Source organism: Aquarana catesbeiana, linkage group LG04, assembly GCF_042186555.1.
Source record: "Aquarana catesbeiana isolate 2022-GZ linkage group LG04, ASM4218655v1, whole genome shotgun sequence".
In the NCBI taxonomy this organism is placed as follows: Eukaryota; Metazoa; Chordata; class Amphibia; order Anura; family Ranidae; genus Aquarana; species Aquarana catesbeiana.
The window spans coordinates 380,138,911-380,165,569 of record NC_133327.1 but is presented as its reverse complement, the minus strand read 5'-3'; the positions used below and the strand labels follow the sequence as shown (position 1 = coordinate 380,165,569).

The window sequence follows — 26,659 nt, the reverse complement described above, 5'->3', positions numbered from 1 at the left end:
TGATGAGGCATACACACGATTGGAATAGATGATGAAAAGCGGCTGTCGGACTTTTTCTGTCGGACATTCCACTCATGTGTACGCGGCTTTAGAAATCAAAAGGACCATTCCCCCCCAGAGCCTGAGCAAATGATTTTCATGTCCAATCACTTTTTTAAAGGGGCTCGCTTTTGTGAAAGTTGCTTCTGCATGGGAATCTTTAGGGGCTGGTATTGTATATCACTATAGGGTTTCTACTCTGCAACTTCAGGCCATGTTTGTAACTTTGGTTGCAGATGATATATTTTAACAACAAAAGTTGTCTTTCCAATACATACAGAAATGTATTACATTTCAAAAAATTATTTTTTATCATTTTTTGTTGAATGACTACAGTAATAGACTTATTTGATATATTCTACATGTGTGCCTTTGCAGATAGGGCAAAAGAAAACCATACAAGTGCTACTGTCTTTGTTACAGACATCAAGACTTGACATGATATCCAAGCAATATATTTTATTGAGTTGCTTAGGCTGAACTAACAATTTTGAAAGAGGAAAATGGAAAGTACAAAGTTACAGTAAAAAGGTTGAGATCCAGACTTTAACACAAAGAAAATGCAACATTATAAAATATACCAAATCTGCGTTTTCTCAGTAATGTGAAATGCTGTATTGCATTGACAGCTTCATGTTAATAGCAGTAGGAATGACAGTTTAAGCAGAGAGCAAGCCAAGCATTAGTATATCCAAGTAAAAGAACACAAACCTTTTTTTTCCAGCTTACAAGGTTTCATTTAATGCCAAATGTCTAAGATCAGTAATATGAACCTTTTTCAGATGTCCATTCTGGTGGTGAAAGCCTTAAAGATTCTATACAATTTCTTTAATATTATGGCAGAGCATTTAAACCTGAAGTCTTACCCACTTATTTTGATCAGATTTTTGTGATTTTAAAGTATATGAAAGCCCACTGACAATAAATGGACTTCAATATGTTAATAACATTCGAAACGCATTCTTTTCAAATCTGCAGATTTCATTAAAAATAATACCTGGTAATACTGCCATGATGGTCTTTTACTGTTTTATGGGGCAACACTCTATGGGGATGCTTTGCAGCCATCACCGGAGTACATGCATGCAGGAAGTGGCTGCAAAGAGGCTGAAAAAAATCAGCAGCACTGAGATGCAACAAAGGATGAAAAAAAGGTGAAAATAGGAATTGTGCTCGTAAAAATTATGGCAATTGTTTATGACAGACACACAAAGCTTTAGCAAGCTTAATGTTGTTCAGTTAGGGTTTGCATCTGCTGGCATCTTATCCTTGTTACCTCCAATTATATTTCTTGTAAAAGTGATCCAAGCAACTCTTCTGCCACCCAATCACTTTTACGGGAAGCATAAGGGGATCCGGGCCCCCCACCACCACCACCACTGGGGAGCCTGGGACCAATACAACCTGCTGTCGCATCAGAAGGACTTTATACAATACTTCATACAAAATCCTTTGTTGGTAATGGCAGCTTCCAGATGCCTCCTGTATGGCGAAACTAGTCGCATGCATTGCTCTGATGTAATTTTATCCCATTCTTCCACACAAACAGTCTTCAAATCTTGAAGGTTCTGTGGGCCTCTTCTATGAACGCTGATCTTTAGTTATTTCCATAGATTTTCTATTGGATTCAAGTCAGGTGATTGGCTGGGCTAGTCTAGCAGCTATATTTTCTTTATTTGAAACCAATTGAGAGTTTCCTTGGCTTTGTGTTTGGGCTCATTGCCTTGATGAAATGTCCACCCTTGTTTCATTTTCATCATACTGGTAGATGTCAGCAGATTTTTATGAAGAATGTCTTGGTACATTTATCCATTCATCCTTCCTTAAATTATATGAAGGTTGCCAGTACCATATGCTGAAAAACAGCCCCGCCCGCCCAATGATGTTCCCATCTCCAAACTTCACTGTTGGTATGGGGGTGTTTTTGGGGTGATGTGCAGTGCCATTTGACCTCCAAACATGGTGTGTACTATGGCATCTAAAGAGTTAAATTTTGGTCTCATCTGACCAGACTATATTCTCCCAGTATTTCACAGGCTTGTCTAAATGTTGTGCAGCAAACTTAAAACGAGCTTCAACATGCTTTTTCCTCATCAATGGAGTCTTGCGTGGTGAGCTTGCATACAGGCCATGGCGGTTGAATGCATTACTTACTGTTTTTTTAAAAAAATTGTACCTGCTAATTCCAGGTTTTTCTTAAGCTCTCCACAAGTGGTCCTTGGTTCTTAGACAACTCTTCTGATAATTCTTTTCACTCCTCTGTCAGAAATATTGTGAAATGATGTTATTTCCACTTCCGGATTATGGCCCCAACAGTGCTCACTGGAACTTTCAGAAGTTTAAAAATCCTTTTGTAACCAATGCCATCAGTATATTTTGCAACAATAAGGTTGCAAAGGTCTTAAGAGGGGTAGGATTGCTTTCTAATTACTGATAGATTTCAGCTTGTGTCTTGGCTTTCAATGCCTTTTTTTACCTCCCTTACTTCATGTATTCAATACTTTTTCCTTGTGTCATTCCATTTTATTACACATAACTTAATTTCTGAACGCATTTGTTTTGATTTCTTTGTATGTGTAGATTGCATGGGTTGTTACCAACATGTGGTGAAAATTTAATGTCAATAGCACCTTTAGGCTGGGTTCACACTGCAGCACAGAAGGGCTCACAGCAGGAGTCCAGTGTATCCCTGTTCACCATTTCAGGTCCGATTTCAGCCCGAATTTTGGGCTAAATTTGCACCTGAAATGGACCAGAAGACACACAGGACCCCGTGCAATTCGCATCGGAGCCGCTCCGGAGATGTGTGAACAGACTCCATAAAGAGTCGATCACAATCTCCTGACTTGTGAATTGGATGCGGGTAAACAATACTTTCGGTCAAGTACTGAGTACTAATACTTTGCAGTGAGATTTGCGTCAATACAAAAACAAATTTGTGCAAATTGCACTGCAAAGAATCACATGCGATTTGAACAGGAATGCGGTGTGGTTTTCCCCCACTGCTCCTGTGTGTGCATAGAAAGAGAAAAGCGCCATCTAGTGGGCAGTATATTAAAAATGTTAGAACTCACAGTACATATCTGGCCAAATGCAGAATCTTCATAGGTGTCCAGGTCCTGCCGATGATAGCAAATCACTGCAGCTGGAGGTGCTCACAGGGCTGGAGGGGAAATTCCAGGACCCCCGTAGGTATAGCGCGGGAGTGATGTCAGCAAAAAATTTAGCTCCGGCTCTACTAGGCTGCTAAAAACCAAACTCTGGCTCTAGAGCTGCTCTAGAAATTATTTCTCCAACTCCAAAATCAATTTGAATCTGATTTGTTCAGCCACAACAATGGCTACATAATTCTCTTTATTTTGCTGTTTATGCAATTTTTTTAGGTAGAAAAAATTGGTATATCTATAAACACTGTAAATGTAGGACCAGGTTATAATGCAGTCAACCTTCTAAGTAGGCATCATAAGATGAAAAATCATTATTGTATGACAGCCTTTAAGACTGCCACTGCAGCTTTCTAAAAAGTCATTGCATCGGCAGAATAGGTACACCCCCCTCCCACCTCCAAAAAATGACAATTGCAAGGTCAAACCATTGTTCATAATGGAAGAAAGGGGAAGGCTACATCAACACACTGGAATGGTTTTGTGTGCCTAGTATTTAAATGCAGCCTAAAAATTGTTAAAATGGCTCCAATTTCAGTCAGTTTTTGCTGAACTGGCCAAAACCCAAACCATTGGTAGCCATACAAGTACCAACCAGATTAACAAAAGTCAATTCTAAAATCAACTGAGATGGGTGGAAATTTGTTTTTTTACTATAATGCATTCTTAGCATTAAGGTAACAAACCTTCATGTGTCTGTGCCCACCCGCCATCCCCCCACCCGCTAAACTTTTAGCTGACAGCTCTCGTTCCAGCATTGTCTCCGTTGCCAGACTTCTCCTCTCTTCCTGCATTCTCAGGCTTCACTGGGGGCAGCATGAGCCATTGGCATCCGCTGCTTTCAGTTAAAACCTGTGAGGAGGGAGCGGGTGGGCAGGGCTGAGCCATGCTGTGTGCGTTTATGGACTCTTGCTATGAGGGCACTCATAGAAGAGGAGGAGCCAAGATCGCCAGCGAGGCACCCCAGAAGAATAACGTTTGTTATTTTGATTAAAAAAAAAACAAAAACAACAATTACCTTAATGTTAACCATGAAAGATGGCCCTAGAATTAATACTAACACTCTGATGTGTAGGGTGATAACTAATGTGCGTAATCACTTTTTTGATATGTAGGTGAATCTGACACCCAATTTTTGTTCATAGGTGAGTGTATATGGGGATAAAGAGCTTTAAAAACGTTTTTTTTTTCTTTTACTTTTTTTTATTTGACTTTATTGTTATCACATCCACACTTCCACAATACAGCTAACAGTCGATTAAATAAATGCACTCACACTTCCGGCTGCTATAGTGGCCATAGCCACAGATTTTTATTTAAGTTATTACTGGTGCCCCATCTGTCATTCAAGGAAAAGTAATCAGGGGGCTGTAAAACCACCTTGTCGCTTCTACATCATTCATGGCACAATGCATGTACCAGCTCTAACCCCATGTACTATTACATATTACTATTACAGAGGGTTTATCAGTCCCCTGATAAAATGAAAGGGTAACTCGATTTTCATGGGAAAAAAATAGCAAATAAAGAAAAATTAATATAGCGTATAAAATTGAGACACAAGTCATATTGTAATTGAATGTTATTAAAAATGACCTTTCCTTTTCAATCTGCAGCTAATTTTCTCGTGCAATGCAATATGGCTACCTGGAGGTGTTCTGTACATAGAATGTGTACTGATCACCCCCCAGAAACATCATTTCCTCTTTGGAGGAATTTTCCCATAAGTCTGCACTAAGATGCAAGTCAGATTTCAGGCATTCCCTGCAACAAGAATATAATTTTTGGTGAGATACTCTCAATCGTTAGGCTGGCCATAAATGGTCGAATTTCAAAACAATTTTCTTTTGAAAATCAAAAAATTTGTGAGTTCAAAATTCGACCAAGCCTTCAATTTCACCTCATGTTGCTTCTTTTGAAATTCGACCCGTGTATGGCCTGTCTAACACCGCTAAAGGGATGCAGGCCCAGCATTTCCTCATCAGTGCTCTGCAGCTGCACAGCTGATTGATAATTATGAAACCATTACCATTAGACCCACTCAGGGTCAAGGTAGGAATCTGAAACAAAGTTTGGTAAAATCCTTGCAATGTACACTGATTACCCAGAGGGGCATGTTTTTTCTAAAAAAAAAAAAAAAACACTGGAATTACACTTTAAAGTTAAAAAAATAGTGGTAGAAAAACTATAATAAAATAATAAAAATAATAAAGAAAAATGCCCTCCCACCCCCCTATACACATACACTCATACACAAGGTAAAGATAGGAATTACATATGTGCGTAAACAACTATTACATCTTAGATATCCCCATGCACCTGAGAGGTAAGAAAATCATTTCAGAAATGATGAGCTTCAATGTTTTTTTAATTTATTGCCTATTTACAATTAAAGATATCTTTCTTTTTTCATTCCTCAAGCACACACAATTTTAAACCTAAAAATATTTAATATTCAATATTAATTAATCAATGAATCAATATTAATCAATTAATCAATATTAATATTAAAATCTCATGATTCTCAGCATTCTGCATAGGAATTCATAGGCTTTTTTTTGGCTATAGTTCTCCCTCTGCTGACTGGAGGGGATAATGCAACACAACATTCAGCATAACAGCAGAAAGTTAAAGTAAACTGATTATAAAGAAGGAAATTATTATTATTATACGAGATTTATATAGCGCCAACAGTTTACGCAGTGCTTTACAATGTATAAGGGGGGCAACACAATTACAGTACAGTTCAATACAAAAGGTACAGGAGGGCCCTGCTCGTAGAGCTTACATTCTAAAGGGAGGGGGTGGTGGTACAAAAGGTAATAGCTGCAGAGAATGATTTGATGGTGGTGGCATGTGACAGTTATGTGGGTGTGGGATAGGCTTCCCTGAATAAATGAGTTTTTTGAGGGATCTCCTAAAGGTGGACAGGGTAAGGGCTGATCGGACATACTGGGGCAGGGAATTCCAGAGGATGGGAGAGGCTCTGGAGAAATGTCTACTTTTTCTTGTTTCTGTAGTCCAGCAACTGGCTACAACAGAATACATACATATATATGGACTATTTTACCTGGCAAAATGTTGTAACTGTGCTAATGCAGTCTACTAGACAGCGTAACCACATTGGTGAACTCACTTTCTCTACTGCAGACACTTTATCACAAAAATAATCCACAGAGTAGATGGCCTTACTGCAGAAAAACAAAAAGACAAAACAAGAAACAAAATATTTAACTCTCCAGTTTTCTGTGCCACTGAACACCGCTCCAGTGAAGAGAAACCAATACTTCTAGGCATGTCAATCTCATGTGGCCCCTGCTGCGAAGGTGAGGGGGGGGGGGAATACAAAAAACTGACATGCCAAAGAAATGTCAGTTTCTACATAGACTTTCGAGTACAACTTCTTTTCACTGGAGCAGTGTTTGGCATGCAGGCAGGAGGAGAGGTAACTAATTAATTTCCTATTTGTAGGGGGACCATTAATTCTTATTTTGTATTTGCAACATAATCACATTAAGCAATACAGTGTGATCACTGTCCTGCTCCTAGTCTGTACGCGGGCAGTGAATGTATAGCAGCATACTGATGAGGTCTACACTCTACACTTCTCTCCCGAGAGTCTTTTCAAATGGTTGAATGACAGCAGCATGCAATGCAATACAATAAATTCCATTGTATCGCTATCTCTGCAGGAGCTGCTCATTGATGTTGTTGTATGCAATAGGAGCCCAGTGACCCAATAATCACTCTAGGGGTTGAGCTTTAATTCTGAAAAAATTTAAATGGGGAGGGGTATACGGCATGGGATACACCAAAGTTCCAGAGTGAGAGAAGATGATCTTCTCTATTCTTCGGTGTCGCACTTCCCACCTGAGACCGAAAGGAATGGCCAGATCAGGGGAGCTATTAGAGCTGTGCCCTGACACCTAAATTTTCATAGCGCCTTATGATCTGCAGATCATAAGACCACAGAGCAACTGTCCAGACTTAGCTCCCAGAAGCCTTCTAGCAAATTTCCTCTGACAGGATCCTCTGGGACAAAGTCCCTGGGTGGTTAATACAGTTGCAGGTGCTGGTCCCTCAGCTCTGCCACAACCAGGACCCCGGTGGATATCAGCAGCACATCAAAAATGGCATCCTTTGGGGCAGTAGTTCCTTGGGCTGGTAGAACTTCCAGACCCAACTGAACCCCTGCTATCTCCCTCTCAAACTATTTATTAGCTATTCAGCCCCCTGCTGGGCACACCTCCTCAGGGATTGGCTGAGTACCAGTCAATATGTCAGCAGCCTAATGCTACTCTCCCTTCCCTATGTTCTAGAAGCCTCCAGAATACAACTACAGTCAAACTCTGCAGCCAGAGAGAGTCCAAACAGACCAAAGCAATTAAGAGCTATTTCACTTTATTACAGTGAGACTCAAACGGATTAAATTTACCTACCATCTAGCAACCTAGCAAGGAGGGTGCTACGTGAAATTAAGACCTTGTTCACACCCTTGCATTTTTATGTTCATTGTGAAGGCGCTAAAATGTATATGTCATAAAGTTACATTGAGTCCATTGAGCCTGTTCACATCTGTCTTCTGCGTTGTTCCGCATTTGTCAGAATGAGGCATGTCTCATTTTAGATGTCTTTTCTGCTCCATTGAAGAATATGTATGCGCAAAAATGCATGTATTGTGCCTTTTTTCGAATGTGCTGTGGGTTAGCATATGCCAGGTTGTCATCCCATGATTAAAAACACCTTGCCTGGATACCTGGCTTTTGTTTAGCCACATGTCAGACAAGATGGCTGCAGCTGAGGCTTTCTGTTACAGTGAGGGACTCCTGAGGGAGTAACCTCCCTCACCCCCATGATCCCTCTAAACACTATTTCAAAGATAGACACAGAAAATAAATTATTTCCACAGTGTAGGATATATTCTTTTGCAGCAGCTTCAAACAGAGGTGTGAACTCAGCCATGTTTCCTCAACACCATATTCAGAAAACCAGGAAAACTCATTCCCTCATGATGTCACTACAGGAAAATCATCCTCATCAGCTAAAGCCAAAAATGTACAATACGCACATAAAATGCACATAAACATGTTGAGACACACATAAAAAAACAAGATGGAAAATGCATGAAAATGAACATGGATAGATCCAGCTCCACCTAGTGCCCAAAATGAGATATATTTTCTGATTAAGGTATTTCAGAAAAAAATATATAATTAGACTAAATTGTGTTACTTTTATATCTATATGTGTTTCAGTTTTCAAAAAATTTATTTTTCTAAATGTCACATTTAACGGTTGATTTTGAATAGCTAATACAAGGCTATTCCTTTGGGATATCTGTAACACTGAAACTATGAATTGTTCTGCTTTTTGGTGATTTCACTTAATAAACAGCTTAGTCATTTTGGGGTATATTGTATTTGGAACAAAGAACACATTATGAAATAATTCTTCTGACCAGGCGTGGGCAACACGAGTCAGGCTAAGTGCACAGTATTTTAGCATACATACAGAATATTCATACACTGAGCAACTTATGTTCAACTAACTGCTATAGCACAAATTCCCATTAGTAACACTAAGATAGCTTAGAACCTTAAAAGTCCAGAAGTGGGCTAATATTACTCAAAATCAGGAATTACAAAAAGCAAATATTTTTGAATATGCCTTAAAATGGTGTTAAACCCAAAACCAAAACCAAACATGCACAGTAATATATTTGCAGCTTATCAATCATTAATTGTGCTGGCTGCATTATTTTTTTTAGGCTTTTTTCCCTCTGTTTTCACCTAGTCAGTAACACACCTTCTGTATTAGAGTGTCTACACCCTGGATGAAGAAGCAACAGAGATACATCTGGACAGCAGTACTATCAGTCTGGGTGAGAGGAGTGTAAGATGTACTCACTAACAAATTGAAGCCAACTCCAGCTCATGTTGGGCACCAGAGATTTATGAGAATAAGCATTCTAGCTGAAAGACCACCCATACCATATTATTTTATAGACAAAAGAGCATAGTTGCTGTAAACCTGATGTGCTTTGCAGTACCATACTAAATGTAAAGCTCATTATTAATGATATGTATATGCTGTCGCATATCTAAGTCTCCAGAGGCAGATTTTGTCTTATACGAATCTAGAAAACTAGATGATGATACCAGATGATGCTACGGATACCCTGGCAGAATTGGCCCTAAAGTATTAGCCAAGGCATGAATATAAGGCTGCTATCACTGAGTTTGTAGAGGGCGGTGAAGTTATGGGTGTAGTAAATGTAGTATAATGCACTTACCCTGATTGTTGTTCAGACAAACTTTCCTACCACTTGCCACATGTCTTTTTTGTTTTACTGATTTGTTTTACTCATTTTTTTTTAAACTCTTAACCAACAGTTAGGGAAGTCTTAAAGTGTTACTAAACCCATAATAGTAAAATCGGTCTCTATATGCAGAATAGCATGCTTGTTATACTCACTGTGGAACCTAAGGCGTTAATCCTCTGCATTGTGTAAAAAGGCTGTTTGATCCTGTATGCACAGATCCTCCTCTCCTCTGCAGTGTCCCCCTGGACAAGTGCGGATAAAATACAGTGAGTGGAGTCAGGCTGCACATGCTCAGTTTGGTTTCTATTGCTGGAGAGAACATTTCCTTTTTGATCAGAGCTAGACAGGTCACATGGTAATGACATCACACATTTGGGCATGTATACAGATCCTAAATGACAGCCCAGTCCCTCCCTCCTCCTCCATGCCCAGTAACTAAAAAATAACACAGTGGGTGGGATGTCACACCTTGATTGATGGATGATCGGCCTCCCATAAAAGCATGAGGACACATGCCATAGTGGATTTCAAGAGGCAGTGATTCCCATAAACGAGATAACACTACTGTACATGTTACCGCAGTATTCTATATTACACATGGAGCAATCGGCTATGATGTCAAAAATTAGCGCTTGTGACAAGTAAATCTCACAGGTATGGGTGCCAATAGCAATTTACAAAGAATAACAACATGGGGGGGACTTTGTAGGCACCAATAACCGTCAACAATTGTATAGAAATTACAAAATGTATTGAAACATGATTGATGTATTGATATCACCAAAAGTACAGTGCAGTACATTGATGTAAAGAAGAAGGACATCACATATTACTACTCAAGATCTGTCACAAGGGCTTCAAGGCCCAAAGGAAACCCCTACGCATTTCAACTCATAGAGTCTTCTTCAGGAGTTATGGTGAACAGAGGTAATATTGAGTTCTATAAAAGAAGTCATCCATATATGAGAAGCTGAAATGTTCAAAAGAAACACATAAACAAACATAGATAATTACATGCGATAATTACATTTTTCAATTTTAACTTACAAAAAATCAACAGAAGGTTGAGCATCAGTACTCACAGCCAAGGGGCACGATCGACATTTGGGTATAGTAACAAGTCCTAGTTGCAATCTCTGAACACCCAATAAGAGGATAGTACGCGACCGGTATAAACTATGTGTCATGTTCACTAATGCCAGGAGCCTGGCGAACAAGATGGGTGAACTAGAGATACTGTTGTACGAGGAGGATTTGGATTTTGTCGGAATTCCAGAGACCTGGTTCAGCAGCTCTCATGGTTAGCTGGCAACCATTCAAGGGTATACCCTTCATTGCAGGGATAGAGAGGGTAAAAAAGGGGGAGGGGTATGCCTATATATCAAAAATAATGTACAAGTGAATGTGAGAAATTACATCACTAAGGGAGCTATGGAGGAGGTGAATCCTTATGGGTAGAGCTCCAAAGGGATGAAGCTAAGGGGAAAATAATACTGGGAGTATGCTATAGGCCCCCTAACCTCAGGGAGGAGGGGGAGACGGATCTCCTATTACAATTTGGATTAGCAGCAAGGATGGAAAGTGTTATCATAATGGGGGATTTTAATTATCGAAACATAGACTGGGTGGAGGGAACCACATATTTTGTCTAAGGCTCGCCAGTTCCTAAATGTCTTGTAGGACAATTTCATGGTTCAGATGGTAGACGCACCAACTAGAAATAAAGCATTACTGAATCTACTGATTAAAAACAATACAGACCTGATCACGGATGTGGAAATATGGGGCAATTTAGGAAACAGCGATCACAGGTCAATTGGCTTCAGTATAAATGACACAAATAGGAAACATAAGGAGAATACAAAGACACTGAATTTCAAAAGAGCCAACTTCCCTAAACTACGAACCTTGCTAGAAGGCATAAATTGGGATAAAATCTTAGCAACACAGAACACATAGGAGAGATGGGTTTGCTTTAAGAGCATATTAAATAAGGGCATTAGCCAATGCATCCCATTGGGTAATAAAGTAAATAAACAAAAGTCCTGGATGGCTTAACGCCAATGTAAAAATGCATATAAAAACAAAGGAGAAGGCCTTAAAAAAATACAAGGTTGAGGGATCATCATTAGCATTCAGACTTTATAAAGAATGCAACAAGAAATGTAAGGGTGCAATTAGGGCAGCTAAGATTGAACACGAAAGACACATAGCGGAGGAAGGCAAAAACATTCCCAAGAAATTATTTAAGTATGTAAACAGTAAAAAGGGGAGGACAGACCATATTGACCCCATATAGTATGAGGAAGATCATCTGGTTACAAAGGATGGGGAGATGGTGAAGGTATTGAATTTATTCTTTTCCTCAGGCTTCACGAGGGAATCGGGGGGCTTCAGTAACCAAAACTGCAGTGTTTATCCTCATGACACATCACAGGAAGCACCTCCATGGTTAACAGAGGACAGAATTAAAATTAGACTTGGGAAACTTAACATTAATAAATCACCAGGACCAGATGGCTTGCACCCCAGGGTACTTAGGGAACTCAGTCAAGTAATTGCCAGACCATTGATCCTAATTTTTACTGACAGGCTACTGATTGGAATGGTACCAGCTGATTGGAGAAAAGCCAATGTAGCACCAATATTTACAAAGGGCCCTTAATACATCACTGGGAATTACAGACCAGTTAGCCTAACATCAATAGTATGCAAGCTCTTGGAGGGGATGATAAGGGACTATATACGTGATTTTTGTAATGAGAACGGTATCATTAGCAGTAATCAGCATGGAAAGGCCCATAGACGTGGTGTATCTGGATTTTGCAAAAGCATTTGACACAGTTCCCCATAAACGTTTACTGTATAAAATAAGGTCCATTGGCATAGACCATAGGGTGAGTACATGGATTGAAAACTGGCTACAAGGGCGAATTCAGAGGGTGGTGATAAATGGACAGTACTCGGAATGGTCATGGGTGGGTAGTGGGGTCCCTGAGGGTTCTGTGCTGGGACCAATCCTATTTAACAATCCTATTTAATTTGTTAGTCAGTTAACAGTTCAATCTCTGTATTTGCGCATGATACTAGGCTAAGCAGGGCAATAACTTCTCCACAGGATGTGGAAACCTTGCAAAAAGATCTGAACAAATTAATGGGGTGGGCAACTACGAGGCAAATGAGGTTTAATGTGGAGAAATATAAAATAATGCATTTGGGTGACAAAAATATGAATGCAATCTATATACTGGAGGGAGAACCTCTGGGGGAATCTAGGAGGGAAAAGGACCTGGGGATCCTAGTAGATGATAGGCTCAGCAATAGCATGCAGCCAAGCCAAGCTGCTGCTAACAAAGCAAACAGAATATTGCCATGCATTAAAAAGGGGATCAACTCCAGAGATAAAATGATCATTCTCCCACTCTACAAGACTCTGATCGGCCGGAAGGATGTAATGAAAGGGAGCGAGTACAAAGAAGGGCAACAAAGCTAATAAAGGGTTTGGAGGATGTTAGTTATGAGGAAAGGTTGCGAGCACTGAACGTATTCTCTCTGGAGAAGAGACACTTGAGAGGGAATATGATTTACAAATAAGGTACTGGTGACCACACAATAGGGATAAAACTTTTTCGCGAAAGGGAATTTAACAAGACTTGTGGCCACTCATTAAAATTAGAAGAAAAGAGGTTTAACCTTAAACTACGTAGAGGGTTCTTTACTTGTAATTGCGCCAAGGATGTGGAATTCCTTTCCACAGGCGGTGGTATCAGTGGGGAGCATCGATAGTTTCAAAAAACTATTAGATAAGCACCTGAACAACCACAACATACAGGAATATACAATGTAATACTGACATATAATCACACACATAGGTTTGACTTGATGGACTTGTGTCTTTTTTCAACCTCTACCTACTATTTACAGTAACTATGTATACGGGGGGGGGGGGGGTGAGGGGGCATATTGATATTGTTACTTAAACATTATTTTGCCCTAATGTAGGAATGCTTTAAGATAAAAAAATGTTTAGGCTTTAGAAGCACTTTAACCACTTCCTGACCGGCTCAAGAACCACCGTATAGGTACATCGGCTCCTTCAAGAGCCTTAACAGGCCTATGCCTGCTGCACAGTGGGGTACCCGATGCGCGTGGCCGGCGGTCGCAATGCCCGCCGGCCACCCGCGTTCGTGGGCACGAGAGCCAGAACGGGGATCTGTGTGTGTAAACACATAAATCCCGGTTCTGTCAGGGGAGGAGAGACAGATTGTCTGTTCCTAGTAATTAGGAACAGGGATCGGTCTCCTCCTACAGTGAGTCCCATCCCCCCCACAGTTAGAAACACTCATAAAGGGACACAGTTAACCCCTTGATCACCCCCCTAGTGTTAACCCCTTCCCTGCCAGTGTCATTTATACAGTAATCAGTGCATTTTTATAGCACTGATCGTTTTATAAATGTCAGTGGTCCCAAAAAAGTGTCAAAAGTGTCCGATCTGTCCTCAATGTCACAGTCCAAAAATAATAAAAATGCCATAAATCTATCCCCTATTTTGTAGACGCTATAACTTTTGCGCAAACCAATCAATTACTCGCTTATTGCGATTTTTTTTTACCAAAAATATGTAAAAGAATACATATTGGCCTAAATTGATGAAGAAATTAGTTTAAAAAAAAATTGAAATATTTATTACAGCAAAAAGTAAAAAATATATATATTTTTTAAATTGTCTCTCTTTTTTTTGTTTATAGCGCAAAAAATAAAAATCGTAGAGGTGATCAAATACTACCAAAAGAGTACTCTATTTGTGGGAAAAAAAGGATGTCAATTTTGTTTGGGTACAGTGTCTGCGACCATGCAATTGTCAGTTAAAACAACGTAGTGTCCTATCACAAAAAAATGGCCTGGCCATTAAGGTGGTAAATCCTTCCGGGGCTGAGGTGGTTAAAGGATAAGTATGGTAATACTAAGGGCTCTGTTGGCAATACTTCTCCTCTAGGTAACAGGAGTAAAACTTAATTCTGCACTCCTGTGAGCCACTGTCAGCTGTCACCACAGAGCTGGATTCACCCAGATTCCTGACCGATGCCTGGCTCAGCCTGTCAGCATGCCACTGAGAGCAAGATGCTCCTGCCCACTGCAAAACCCTGTGCTCCAGTGAGTGCTAGAGGGACAGAGCATCATTGACAGTCACCGCTCTGTGCTCAGAGTGGCCCAAGAACTAAGCAATCAGCGGTCTTTAATCATTCAGTTCTTGGTGTAGAGGCGGTGAGGGACAGCTGCAGCACTAGATTGATGCTTCATTTACATAGGTGAGTATGTGTGTTTATTTTTTTCAAATTCTGTGCTGCTCTTATACTCCAAATGTTTATAAATTTACCCTAGCGCCAGTAGAATTTTGATAATGTTTGATTTTTTAATGGTTAGAGGGTTCAAATCAACCTCTGTTTTTAACCATAGTGACAAAAACATTTAAAGGAGCAAGGTGAATATTTTTTCTAGAATTAATGAAATTCTCACTGTGAATGTGGTTTTCGTTTGGGGAAAATCATAAGTATTGTAGTGCGCATGTTCTAGAATCCTGTGTAATATGTCAGAAGTTCCATTCTAAAATCAGGTCTGGACAAAATTTAGGGCTATCGAAGAATATTAGTTGACTCAATGGTAGCAAGATACAATTTTTTACCCCGGGTTACCTCGCTCAAACCCCCCCCCCCCCCCCCCGCGCCTGCCGTGAGAATGGCTCCACAGGAGGTATTCCCGCATCAACACTGACTACGGCGGGGAATCAAGCGATTTTCGTTACAGAAAAGAAAATTGCTCTGTCTGTGGCCGGCTTTAGGTTTTGAAACACTGTTGAAGGCTTCTGCCAACTTCTAGGAGCCTTATCACATTTACAATACCCTAGCAATGTATAGTTTGGTCCTAAAGTGGACACACCCAGATTCTCTTGTTTTCTGTAGTTCTCAAGCTCACATAACAAAAAAATGAAAATTGGTGCCATCTAATCACGCTTTTCATGTACCAAAAAACACACAAACAGAAAACCTCAGTAGCTTTGATTTTCTACCATATCTTTGTCCAGGAAGTCAAAGCCAAAAAATATAGAACATTATGAAAAAAACTTTCATTTGGAGCAATTAACTTCCAGCTTTGTGAAGTGACTACTTTAATATTTGATGAATGTGAATTGGCTGTATGTGCTCATACGTGTTTTCTTTTTTGAACTGGTTTCCTAAACAGCCACACACTATTATTATGATCTGGCTGCTGCTTTTAGTAGGCAAAGACTGCAATCTGTAATACACAAACTGGACTAATGTGAAACATGCTGCCAAAGTAGTTTAGTCACAAAGGGAAAAGACTTCAGCCAATTGAAGCAGGCAGACATGAGTATGGAGCCAAGTCTGGAGCGACACCCTGCTAAGGCAGCTGACAAGGTTTTGGCCAATCCTGTATTGCCATAGGAAAGAATTCCATAAGCAGTTCCAAGAGTGAGTGGTATAAAGCAGAATGATTATGTCAAAGAGGCATGTACAATTGCCAAAGCAGAATAGCTACACACACCTTATAAACATGTAAACTTTTTAGATGTGTGCATTTATTTACATTTTATCCACATACATATCCCTTTTCATGAATCAATATTCTTCATACAAACTAATGTCAAACATATGTATGATTTGTTTGGTTGGTATGGGAAAGATAATCTTAATGTGAATTCTATAGATGTAATGGGTGCTCTATAATAAAGTGCATCTAAACCCAAGCACAGAACTGTAATTTATTGCAGCTTACCTTTCCTTACATTTGGTGGCTGCTTTATTGTTTTTCCCAGGCTTTTTTTTCCACATGGTAATTCTGTCAGTTACACACTATAGTGACAACACCTACTCACTCAATCTATTAAACCTATAGAGCAAGGATCTCCAAACTATGGCCCTCCACGTCCCATGACGCATTGTAAAACTCTAACATCCACAGACAAGACTAGGCATGATGGGAATTGCTGTTCTTGAACAACTGGAGGCCATAGTTTGGAGACCCCTGCTATAGAGGGACAACTTTGTCACCCTATGATAAAACGTATGTTAGGACTACAGAAGGTCTCCTCATCAACTCCTCATCACCATAACTTATGGAGGAGGTGTTCTGTGGGTCACAGAGGTCAACTGGGTGAACGGGGAAGAAGGAGGCTGTCATATAGTACTGGGAGAAAAATGTAAATGTTTGTCTCCTGTCAAATGAGCCAGAAATCCAGCATTCCAATAAACGCTTGAACAAGCAAAGTTTGGACCAAGCTGGGAGCTCATCCCTTCCCCGAAAATAAGACCTAGCGTGATTGTCGGTGATGGCTGCAATATAAGCCCTACCCCCCCAAATAAGCCCTAGTTAAAGTCCTTGTAGGTCTTATTTTCAGGGTAGGGCTTATTTTCAGGGACACAGGGTAGGGCTTATTTGGGGGGTAGGGCTTATATTGCAACCGTCATTGACAATCACGCTAGGTCTTATTTTCGGGGAAACAGGGTAGTTCTAGCCTTTAGCCACCATGCTCAAAGCTAAAAACTAATGTTTACCTAATAATAATTTTAATGGTAATATAGTTCTTAGTGGTACCTGCACATACTTGCAGAGTTACTTTCCAGTACTGAATCCACAAATCCTAGTGTACTCTCAAATTTAAATGTTATCATGATCTTTAGCATGGTCCTAACTTTTCTAGAGAAAAATTATGCTAATGATGGGGATTTCTATTCCAAATCAAGGAGTCATAAGGTGCTCATGCCGAGCGTACAACAGCAAAATATCATATCTAAAGTCTGAGCAATGTTACTGTACAGTTGTCCTAAAGCCTTAATTGGAGCACAGGTCATTTGTTTGTTGTTGTTATATATTTCCAGCAAAACTTTAAAAATGAACAATTAACAAGAAAAGAAGTTATAGTTACGTAATAATTGTGCACACTAATAACAAATCTAATTTTCTTTGATAAAAAGGTCACATTTTTTTTGATTGACTGGAAGTATTGTGCACCTTTTGTTCAACAATGAAATAAATCATGAGGAATACTATTTGCCTAATAATTTTGCATGCAGTATCTATATATTGTACAAGATTGGTGACCAATAAAATATCATGGACCGTAAGTATAAGATTTGATGAAAGTGTTTTTTGCCCGCACAGCACTGATTTTGTTCAGTTTAAAGGCTGAAACAGAAAAGGATCCTATTGCTCCATTTCAGCTTTTTTAAATAACCACTTGTTATTACTTAGTTGTTGAACTATACTGTTAATGTATATGGTAAATAATACTCGACGGAGCAGCTAAACTGTATGTGTACATTTCCGGTCGAATTTTCCACCTACAAGCTAACTGTAGTAGAATTCTAATGTTGTATGACTAGTAATAATTATATTTATTAATAATTTTACTAGTCAACCAACATTAGAATTTTTCTATAGCCTATGGGCGGATGCATTTGACTGAAAATGTACGATGGCAGCGTCGTACAGTTTAGCTGCTCCGTCGAATCTTCTTAGGGTTTTCGACAGACACCATAAGCCAAAGATTCGACGTTTGTATGTTTTTTGTTGCTTTGTCGAATCTTCGTCGTTCAAGTTGAATGGTCTACTCTACCCCAACAGTCAGCCAACTTTCACATTCGTTTCTCAATCTCCAAGTGCAATGGCGGGCGTGGCATCCGAAGTTGTGTCAGATATTGATATGGCATTATAATATAGAATCTATAATAATAAATCCCCCCCACAACACAGGCAGCCTCTGAGGCTATCACAACACTAGCAACACTAGTATCACTATCAAGTTCACAACACTAACACAATAGCAGCAGATTATTATGAAAAAGTTAAGTTGAACTGTAGCTTGCTTCACTATTGTTCTGCCGATGTGCTGTGTCGAATGTTTTCTCTCTATGTCGAATGTTTTCTCTCTATGTAGAATAATCTTGGACTAATAGAGTTAAGGTTAGGCACATTCGACCACAGGTTCGATAGACACAGATTGTTATTGTCAGCGTCACGTCGAATGAAATGTCGCAACGAAAACAAAAATAAAGCATTTCTTTATGTTGGATCTTTCGGTTTTCATATTCTGCACTTTCGTTATTGTTTGTTAAAACGATAACGAAAATACCTGAAATTCGGACGAAAATGCAGTCGGAAGAAAATGAATGCACATGTCTACTATAGACTAGTGTAGGTGATGAGCGAGATATGAATGCATGAACATATAACAAAATAGGTTGCAGTTAAAAAAAGGGGGGGGGGATTGTGTGTCCCCCCACAGACACCCTTCATTTTGCTGAGAAACTTGTCATGGCATGCTGGTCTTTAGTTTGATAGAAACCTAGAGAGAGATCTATTATCAACCGACCATCTGCATGTGTGTCTGTCATAAAAGATTTATGTACACTTCTAGAAGTTTGAATTAATGCCTCCTTTTGCTTGATCCAATCTCAAATTGGTGACCGCTGGCATTAAGTGCACTGAGATATGTATTCTTTTTCCTGTTTGATACTATTCTGTATTAAAATAACCTTTCGAATAAAGATCAAGATTAAAAAAAAAAAAGAATTCAAAGTAAATATCTTGACAACTTAAGTAACTGGTGATTAGGATAGTAGCTAGAGATATTTATTCCCACTGAAAGTGAGTCAACATACAATGTTAGCCCAGTATTTTGAAATGGTCTATCTCTCAATCAGCTCTGAATCCATCCCTTTGGGTCCATCCTGCTATGCAAGTATTGCTTGTGTTGTGGAAAACACTCAGCAGCTAATTGACCTCAGGTAGAGGGATGATGCTTGTGAGAGATCGAAATCGGCCAGCTATCTGCATGTGTATGTGTGTCCTTGACTCAGTCTTGCCTAAATAAATGCATTAAATGGAATTAGCTTTACCAATGCTCTCTTCTGTCAGTATAAACATTGATCTATACAACAGAGCAATTGGATACATTTAACTCCACAGGCAGCTTCATAAAGTGAACTAGCAGGCAGACATTACAACAAACATAGGCTCTCAGCCTACTAACCACTAGAAGATCAATAACACATAGTTCACTGACACCTATTGGACCATCCAACCATCGAGGGGGGCTCAGATTTTTACTGTAGTGGGTCACAGGGGAGAGGCTCTGGGCAGAGTGGGATTGCTCTGAGGCTACCAGAGTGAGGTGGGAGAGAGAAAAAGGGGAGGAGTGTCGGGGCGAGGTTCATGGGGTGTCCTACGAGTGTTTTTTCTGTGAGAAGGGGTTCCTCACTCTTGCCAATGCTTTTTGCCAATCATATGTCCAATAATTATATTTTGTTTTGAAATTGGTAGCCCTTGTAGGTGTATATTTCTTTAGTGGTTATATGACATAATTTGCCTAGGCAAGAAACCAGGAAGTAACAAAGAAATGTAAAAAAAAGTTTAAACAAGTAAATATGATATACTTTCCTATCTATTTACTAATGCTATCAACATGATGATTACAAATAATCAATGTTGATTGGGAGAGTGAAGTTCCACTTTAATGCATTAGGCTCGGTTCACACTGCTGCGACCTTAAAGTCGCGTGACTTACGGTGAGACTTTGCAAGGAGATTTCCTGGCGAATTGAGTATTACTTTGAGGCACAAGTCGGATGGAAGTCACCTTGAAGTAGTACAGGAACCTTTTCTAAAGTCAGAGCGACTTCAGTAGTGCTAATTAAAACAGCTCTCATTGACTAACATGGGATTTCACATGTCATGCGACTTGGGGTCTCACAAGTTGGATCCCAAGTCGTGGCAGTGTGAACCGTGCCTGAATATGCATTAGGGCAGCACATTCATTTGAGTAACCTCCCTAATGCGCTAAACTACACAAGAAAAGGTAAATGTACTTTTTTTAAAGACAGTTAACCACAAAGCATAGTAGTGCGTTACCTTGTGTTGTGGTGTGTTAACATCCAGGTGCATTGGCAAGGTGCATTGAAGTGCCGTAAAGTGGAACTAAACTAATCGATTTAACAGTTTAAAAAAATGGTTAAATTCCTGGCAAGTGCCCGGAATGTAAGACCCCATTTACACTGGGGCATTAGTGGCAAAGCGCCGCTTGCTTTAGCAGCGCTTTACTGCTGTTTAAGCTGCACTTTTCGGGCGCTAGTGGGGTGCTTTTAACCCCCGCTAGCGGCCAAAGAAGGGGTTTAAAATGCCCGTATTGCAATGGGCAGTGCTGCCCATTCATTGCAATGGGCATAGGCATTTTGGGAGCGCTGTATACAGTTGTTTAATGGAAAAGGTTTGGGACTTTAAATGAGGCGTGGGACTGTGCCTCCATCCCGAATACAAGAAAAAGAGGAAGGGAAGGCCGGAGGCCAGGTGGGACTTTAAATGAGGCAGTAGACAGATTGGAGTAAGATAAAAATGTGTACAAATTTATTGGTGGAAAATTCTGGGTATACAACACATGTAAAGGGTTACGTGTGCATGCGCACAAACCATAGCCTACATGAATACATATGTATACAAACAGTCAGAAATAGTGTGTCTAACCATATATAACTGTAGCAGATGTACACTGTACAATAAATACATATATCTATACTGGGGAGCACAAAACACATGATGTAACAAGTGAGTATGAAAATAAAATAATGAGGTACATCAAAACATTAATAACTGTCAAATCCAATTAAAAGCCCAGTGGCTGCATCCTTGGTGCCCGACGCGTTTCTGTGAATACACTTCTTCAGGGGCGGATGCTATAGGATTTCTGAAATTACAAAGTATGAAGCCATCAAAAAATAAAAATAAATAAATACAACCAGAAAGGACAATGTGTCAATTTCTGGGTACTCATGATGTCACCAGACTATGGTACAGGGCAGGGACTGGGCAGGGAATAGCTCTCCCCCAGAGCTGGGGTGGCAGGCAATCCGACGCAAGACAGGCACACATCGGCATCATCCCCAAAGCACAAGCATCCTCTGCAAAACATAGCCAATCATGGGTGGAATGGTGGACCTAAAGTAGATGATGGAATCCATAAAGAAGGTCACAGTACTGACACTAAAGAGTAAGGGGGATAGAAAGTTGTAGTATATATTCATAGAGTATTACCTTGAGGTGCTTAAAAACGGGGCTGACTGAACGCTATGGCGTCTGTTCTGTTGTGGAGAGCAGAGGAGGAAAAAATGTGCCTGGGGCGACGCCTAATATGTGTCCCGGCCGCGCCGGTGATTGCCACCGACGTCACGCTGACAGGCCGGCGATGCGTGGGGCGGGGATCCCTGCTCACGGCAGGGACCCGCCCAGGCTGACGTCACTGCGTACAGCTACGCCGACACCAGATGGAAAACTATGCGCCCGCACAACGGCGCCAACTGGTGACGTCATGTGCGGGAGCACTGCGTGGCGCCGATGCGGTGTGTGCACCCGCCCGATCCCCCACACCAAACCAGCCCAAAGCAAAAAGGCGGACGTGGGGGGGATGGGGAAGGCACGCAGAGCGCATCGCAGCTCCGGGAAAAGAACAGCCCGAAGCCCAGAGCCCAGCCACCATGCTGGATTGTGTAAAGTGCGCCCAAAAATTGGAGCAACATGTAGTTGCACACAAAATATGTGTGTGGACCATTGAGGTGCACTACCACATATAAAAAACCCCAATTAAAGCCAGCAGGGGAAAACTGCCTAGCAACTGTCTACTGCCTCCATCCCTGTTAGAGTTTAATGGAAAAGGTTTGGGACTTTAAATGAGGCGTGGGACTGTGCATCCATCCCGAATACAAGAAAAAGAGGAAGGGAAGGCCGGAGGCCAGGTGGGACTTTAAATGAGGCAGTAGACAGATTGGAGTAAGATAAAAATGTGTACAAATTTATTGGTGGAAAATTCTGGGTATACAACACATGTAAAGGGTTACGTGTGCATGCGCACAAACCATAGCCTACATAAATACATATGTATACAAACAGTCAGAAATAGTGTGTCTAACCATATATAACTGTAGCAGATGTACACTGTACAATAAATACATATATCTATACTGGGGAGCACAAAACATTCTTCATCTAATGGTGGCCAAAACCAATTAATAGTAGTGTATGTTATTATTAATAAAATCAAGAATGCATTTTATATACTTCTTTTTCTTTACAGATCAGTTGCAAGCATTTAAGAGAAGGACTTTCTCTAGCATTTGTACAAGTAAGTAATCCTTAGGTATCTGTAAACTCACCATCATCAACCATACACTGCTTAATAACATGGCTTTTGTTTCAGAAATAACAATAGACTATAGACAGTTATGCAGTATACAGGTCATATTATGAGTTAAGGAAACACAAAGGGCATTAGTGGGTGGCCTTGCGAGCACAGATTCTATTAGAAAAAGGAAAACAGCCCACACACAAGACACAGAGCAGGAAAGCGCTCACTTTCTCATAATAGGCCACCCACTGATGTGTCCTTGTACAGTAGCACTTGCTTAATGTTTACATTAAAAGTTAAAGTTCTTTTATTTCCAAAATATCTGTGATTTTTTTTTTTAAAGGAAATGAAAAGGCACTTTATGTAGTCTGTTGTAAAAAATATCAGCTAAATATTTAAATTACTATATGGTAAAGAATTAAACTAAACTATGGAAATAAACTACAGACGCAAACAAATAGATGTCCAACTAAATCGTTCTATCAGAGATATGAGCTTTTCCTTGGGACTTATTTATGACAGTGCCTCTCAGCCGTTTCCAACCCTAGACCACAAATGTTACGCTCTCGTAACACTCTAGTTAAAATGAACTGCCCTTTCTTATAAAGCACAATTATTGTGCCAGCTTTCAGGGCTAAAAAAATGGTATTGGTTACAACTTGCTGTGAACTCCAAACTATCAAAATGTTTAAAGTATATCATTTTTTTTTCAGTTCAGTAGGAAAAAGTTAAAACCTTATCATGTTTTTTTTTTTTTTTTTTTTGTCATCTATGTCTAATCAGGGGGATTTTCCTTCCTGTCCAGTAGATGCAACAGGAAGCAAGGGAAATCCTCTCGTAGATAGATGTCACTGAAGCCAATTGTCCTCATTGGAAGATTTCTCCTCTATTCCTGTGCTGGTGACAATCCAAAATGTTGTATTTTCCCCCACCTTCTGTCCCAGTCATAATAGTCAATATTACAAATAGAAAAGGTAGCAGCAAAGAAAACAATAGAAACTGACAAAGGCACTAACCCTTGCAGGCTCTATCCAAAACTGAAAACTAAGTTTAGGCTTTAGATTCACTTTCATTTAGGTTCACTAAGCTAGTAGCACCAATATCTTGTACCATGTTGGCTATTGTTCATTGTGGAAACTTTGGAGTTTAAACGATTCCCTTTATTGGCTAGCCTAATTTATTAAAAATGGAAAAACAAATGTCCATGTGCATGAGAGACTAACCCCTCATTCACTGCCGGTTTCCCTAGGCCTGACTATACCTCACTATTCAGAAACCCATTCATTATAATGGTCCCTGTTTACATTTGTACGCTGAGCTGCCCTTTACTCAAAAGAGTACATAAGCTTTTTTTTTTTTTAAGCGTATTTAGGCATTTTTGGTCCCATAGACTTCAATGGAATATGCGCAATACACATGTTTTTTGTGCAAGGTTTTTTACCTTAATGCGCTCTTTGCATTAAAGTAAAAAACCTTCTGCAAGCAGCACCCCCTCAAAGACCTACATGAGCCCAATCTCGATCCATCCTCTCTTTGCTCTTTCTCTCCTGATTGGCTCAGACACAGCAGTGGGAGCCATTGGCTGCAGCTGCTTTCAATCACAGCCAAGGAGGAGGGATTGGAGGCAGGGCCGAACCATGCTCTGTGTGTCTTATGGATACACAAAGCTGGTTCAAAAGCAAGCAGGCATGAGTGCCCCCATAGTAAGCAGAACTCAATGAGGAGGAGGAGCCGGGAAGACTAGTGGGGGACCTGAAAAGAGGAGGATCGGGTCCTGCAGCCTTAGCTCAATCCATCAAAGCCACACACCCAATGTGTTTTGCTCTCCATGATCAAGCCCAGGGGGCAAAACAGGTTGGGGCCGTAGTTTCAATGGATTGAGCTGAGGCTGCTTTTGTTTGCCTACAACATGGCTGGATGAGGGGTACGGCAGCCAGGAAAACTCCTCTCATTTTGCCTGCATGTCTTGGGTCTGGACATACCCATCCCCAGCCTGCACCCTCACAAACCAGTGGCATCCTTCTTACAGGACTTCATAAGCCTAAGCGGGGACCTCTAAGCACTAACCTTGGGTCACAATCTTATCTTGCATGGTACAGATTGTACAACCAGATTGTTGAGTGTATGGTCATTTGCTACACCGGCTATACAGATTAAAATCTAGTTGTACAATTGAAATTAGACAGGTCTTTTAACTGAAAAGCTGTTGGTAGATCTAAACAAGATTTCCCAGTCATATTGTAAGGATTATGGCCAGTTTGAAGCCATAAATGTTTGTACAAAAATACTGTATCTGTACTAACCCTGAAATGTTTAGGTTATATTATCAGAAAATTGTCAGTGAGACTGGAAAAATTCAGCACTTAAAGGCTAAGTTCACCTTTTTTTCTAAATTCCAGCTTCCCTATGTACTAATATAATGTGCCTCTACTGAAGAAAAGAAAAAACTGTCTCTATATTCTAGGACAGTCCTTACCTTAGCCTCCAGTTTATCCTATAGAGAACTCCTCCATTATTTCCAGGTATCTGTCCCTTAGGACATGAAAACTGTTATGCCCTGTACACACGATCGGACATTGATCGGACATTCCGACAACAAAATCCTAGGATTTTTTCCGACGGATGTTGGCTCAAACTTGTCTTGCATACACACGGTCACACAAAGTTGTCGGAAAATGCAATCGTTCTGAGCGTGGTGACGTAAAAGACATACATCGGGACTATAAACGAGGCAGTAGCCAATAGCTTTTGTCTCTTAATTTATTCTGAGCATGCGTGGCACTTTGTGTGTCGGATTTGTGTACACACGATCGGAAACAGATTTTGTTGTTGGAAAATTTTATAGCAAGCTCTCAAACTTTGTGTGTCGGAAATTCCTATGGAAAATGTGTGATGGAGCCTACACACGGTCGAAATTTCCAACAACAAGGTCCTATCACACATTTTCCATCGGAAAATCCTATCGTGTGTACAGGGCATAAGACTAAGGCTGGCCATACATGTTCAATTGCCTTGTACAATTTTCCATTAACTTTACCAAAAAACATGTAATATGAGGTCAAATCTAAACTATTTTCAATTGTATCCAATTAGGCATGCTCTTGCACTGCATAGTTTAAGGTAAATCTAAAGGAAAATTGTACAAGGAAATTGAACATGTATGGCCAGCCTAAGGAAGTACTTCACCAGCTGACCTCATCAAAACACACCCTGCACCTGTCCCACTTCTCCAGAAGATTGCTTCTGCCAACCTCTGTAGTTACATGCAGTCATTGTCAGTGAGCTCCATTCTCACTAAATACACAGCCAGTGCCTTCCTCTGCTGATCAATTATTTTGTACCTTACCTTCATCTTGTATAGATCACTCATTTGGTGCAGGAGCTGAGTGATCATATAACAGCCTATGTAGACCAGAGCTGTATTATTGAAACCAGAAGTATGTCCCCGAAAGTCTGTTAAGCTCACCATACGCTATACTATCTGATTGTACAATATCCTTTAGATCTACTATCAACTATGTAGTGCAAGGGTCTGCCTGATTGGATACAGAGTGACTGGATAGATAGGTGTGTCCTCCTATTATTTAGTTTTGATAAAGCTTGTATAGTGTATGACCGCCTCTATTCACCTAAAATTAAATAGTCAAGATTTTGATGCCATTCGTTATTAACGGCACCCCAAACACAGAAGCAAACATGTATTTTGCCACGTGAAAAAACACATGACAAACACAGCAAAACGTGTAGTAAAAAACCATGCAAACTGCAACACGCCAAAATATCTCATGAGCTACATTGCTGCATGTAGTGCAGCCCATGGAAATCTATGGGCTGCCCTATGCGTGTCATGGGAAAAACGCATTAAAAAATGTGCACTACCACTATGCTAGGTGTGAATGATGCCTGAAAGAGAAATGACAGCACTATGCAGCACTATGCAATT

The 26,659-nt window shown here is 40.2% G+C and overlaps 1 protein-coding gene across 1 annotated transcript in view; it reads left to right on the top strand.

Moving 5' to 3' along the window:
* COL10A1 (collagen type X alpha 1 chain) overlaps positions 1-26,659 on the top strand; it is a 167,218-nt gene that overhangs the window by 70,261 nt on the left and 70,298 nt on the right. The window contains exon 2 of the mRNA XM_073627116.1: positions 22,666-22,713. The gene's annotated coding sequence lies outside the window, so the exon portion shown is untranslated. The remainder of the gene's footprint in view (positions 1-22,665; positions 22,714-26,659) is intronic.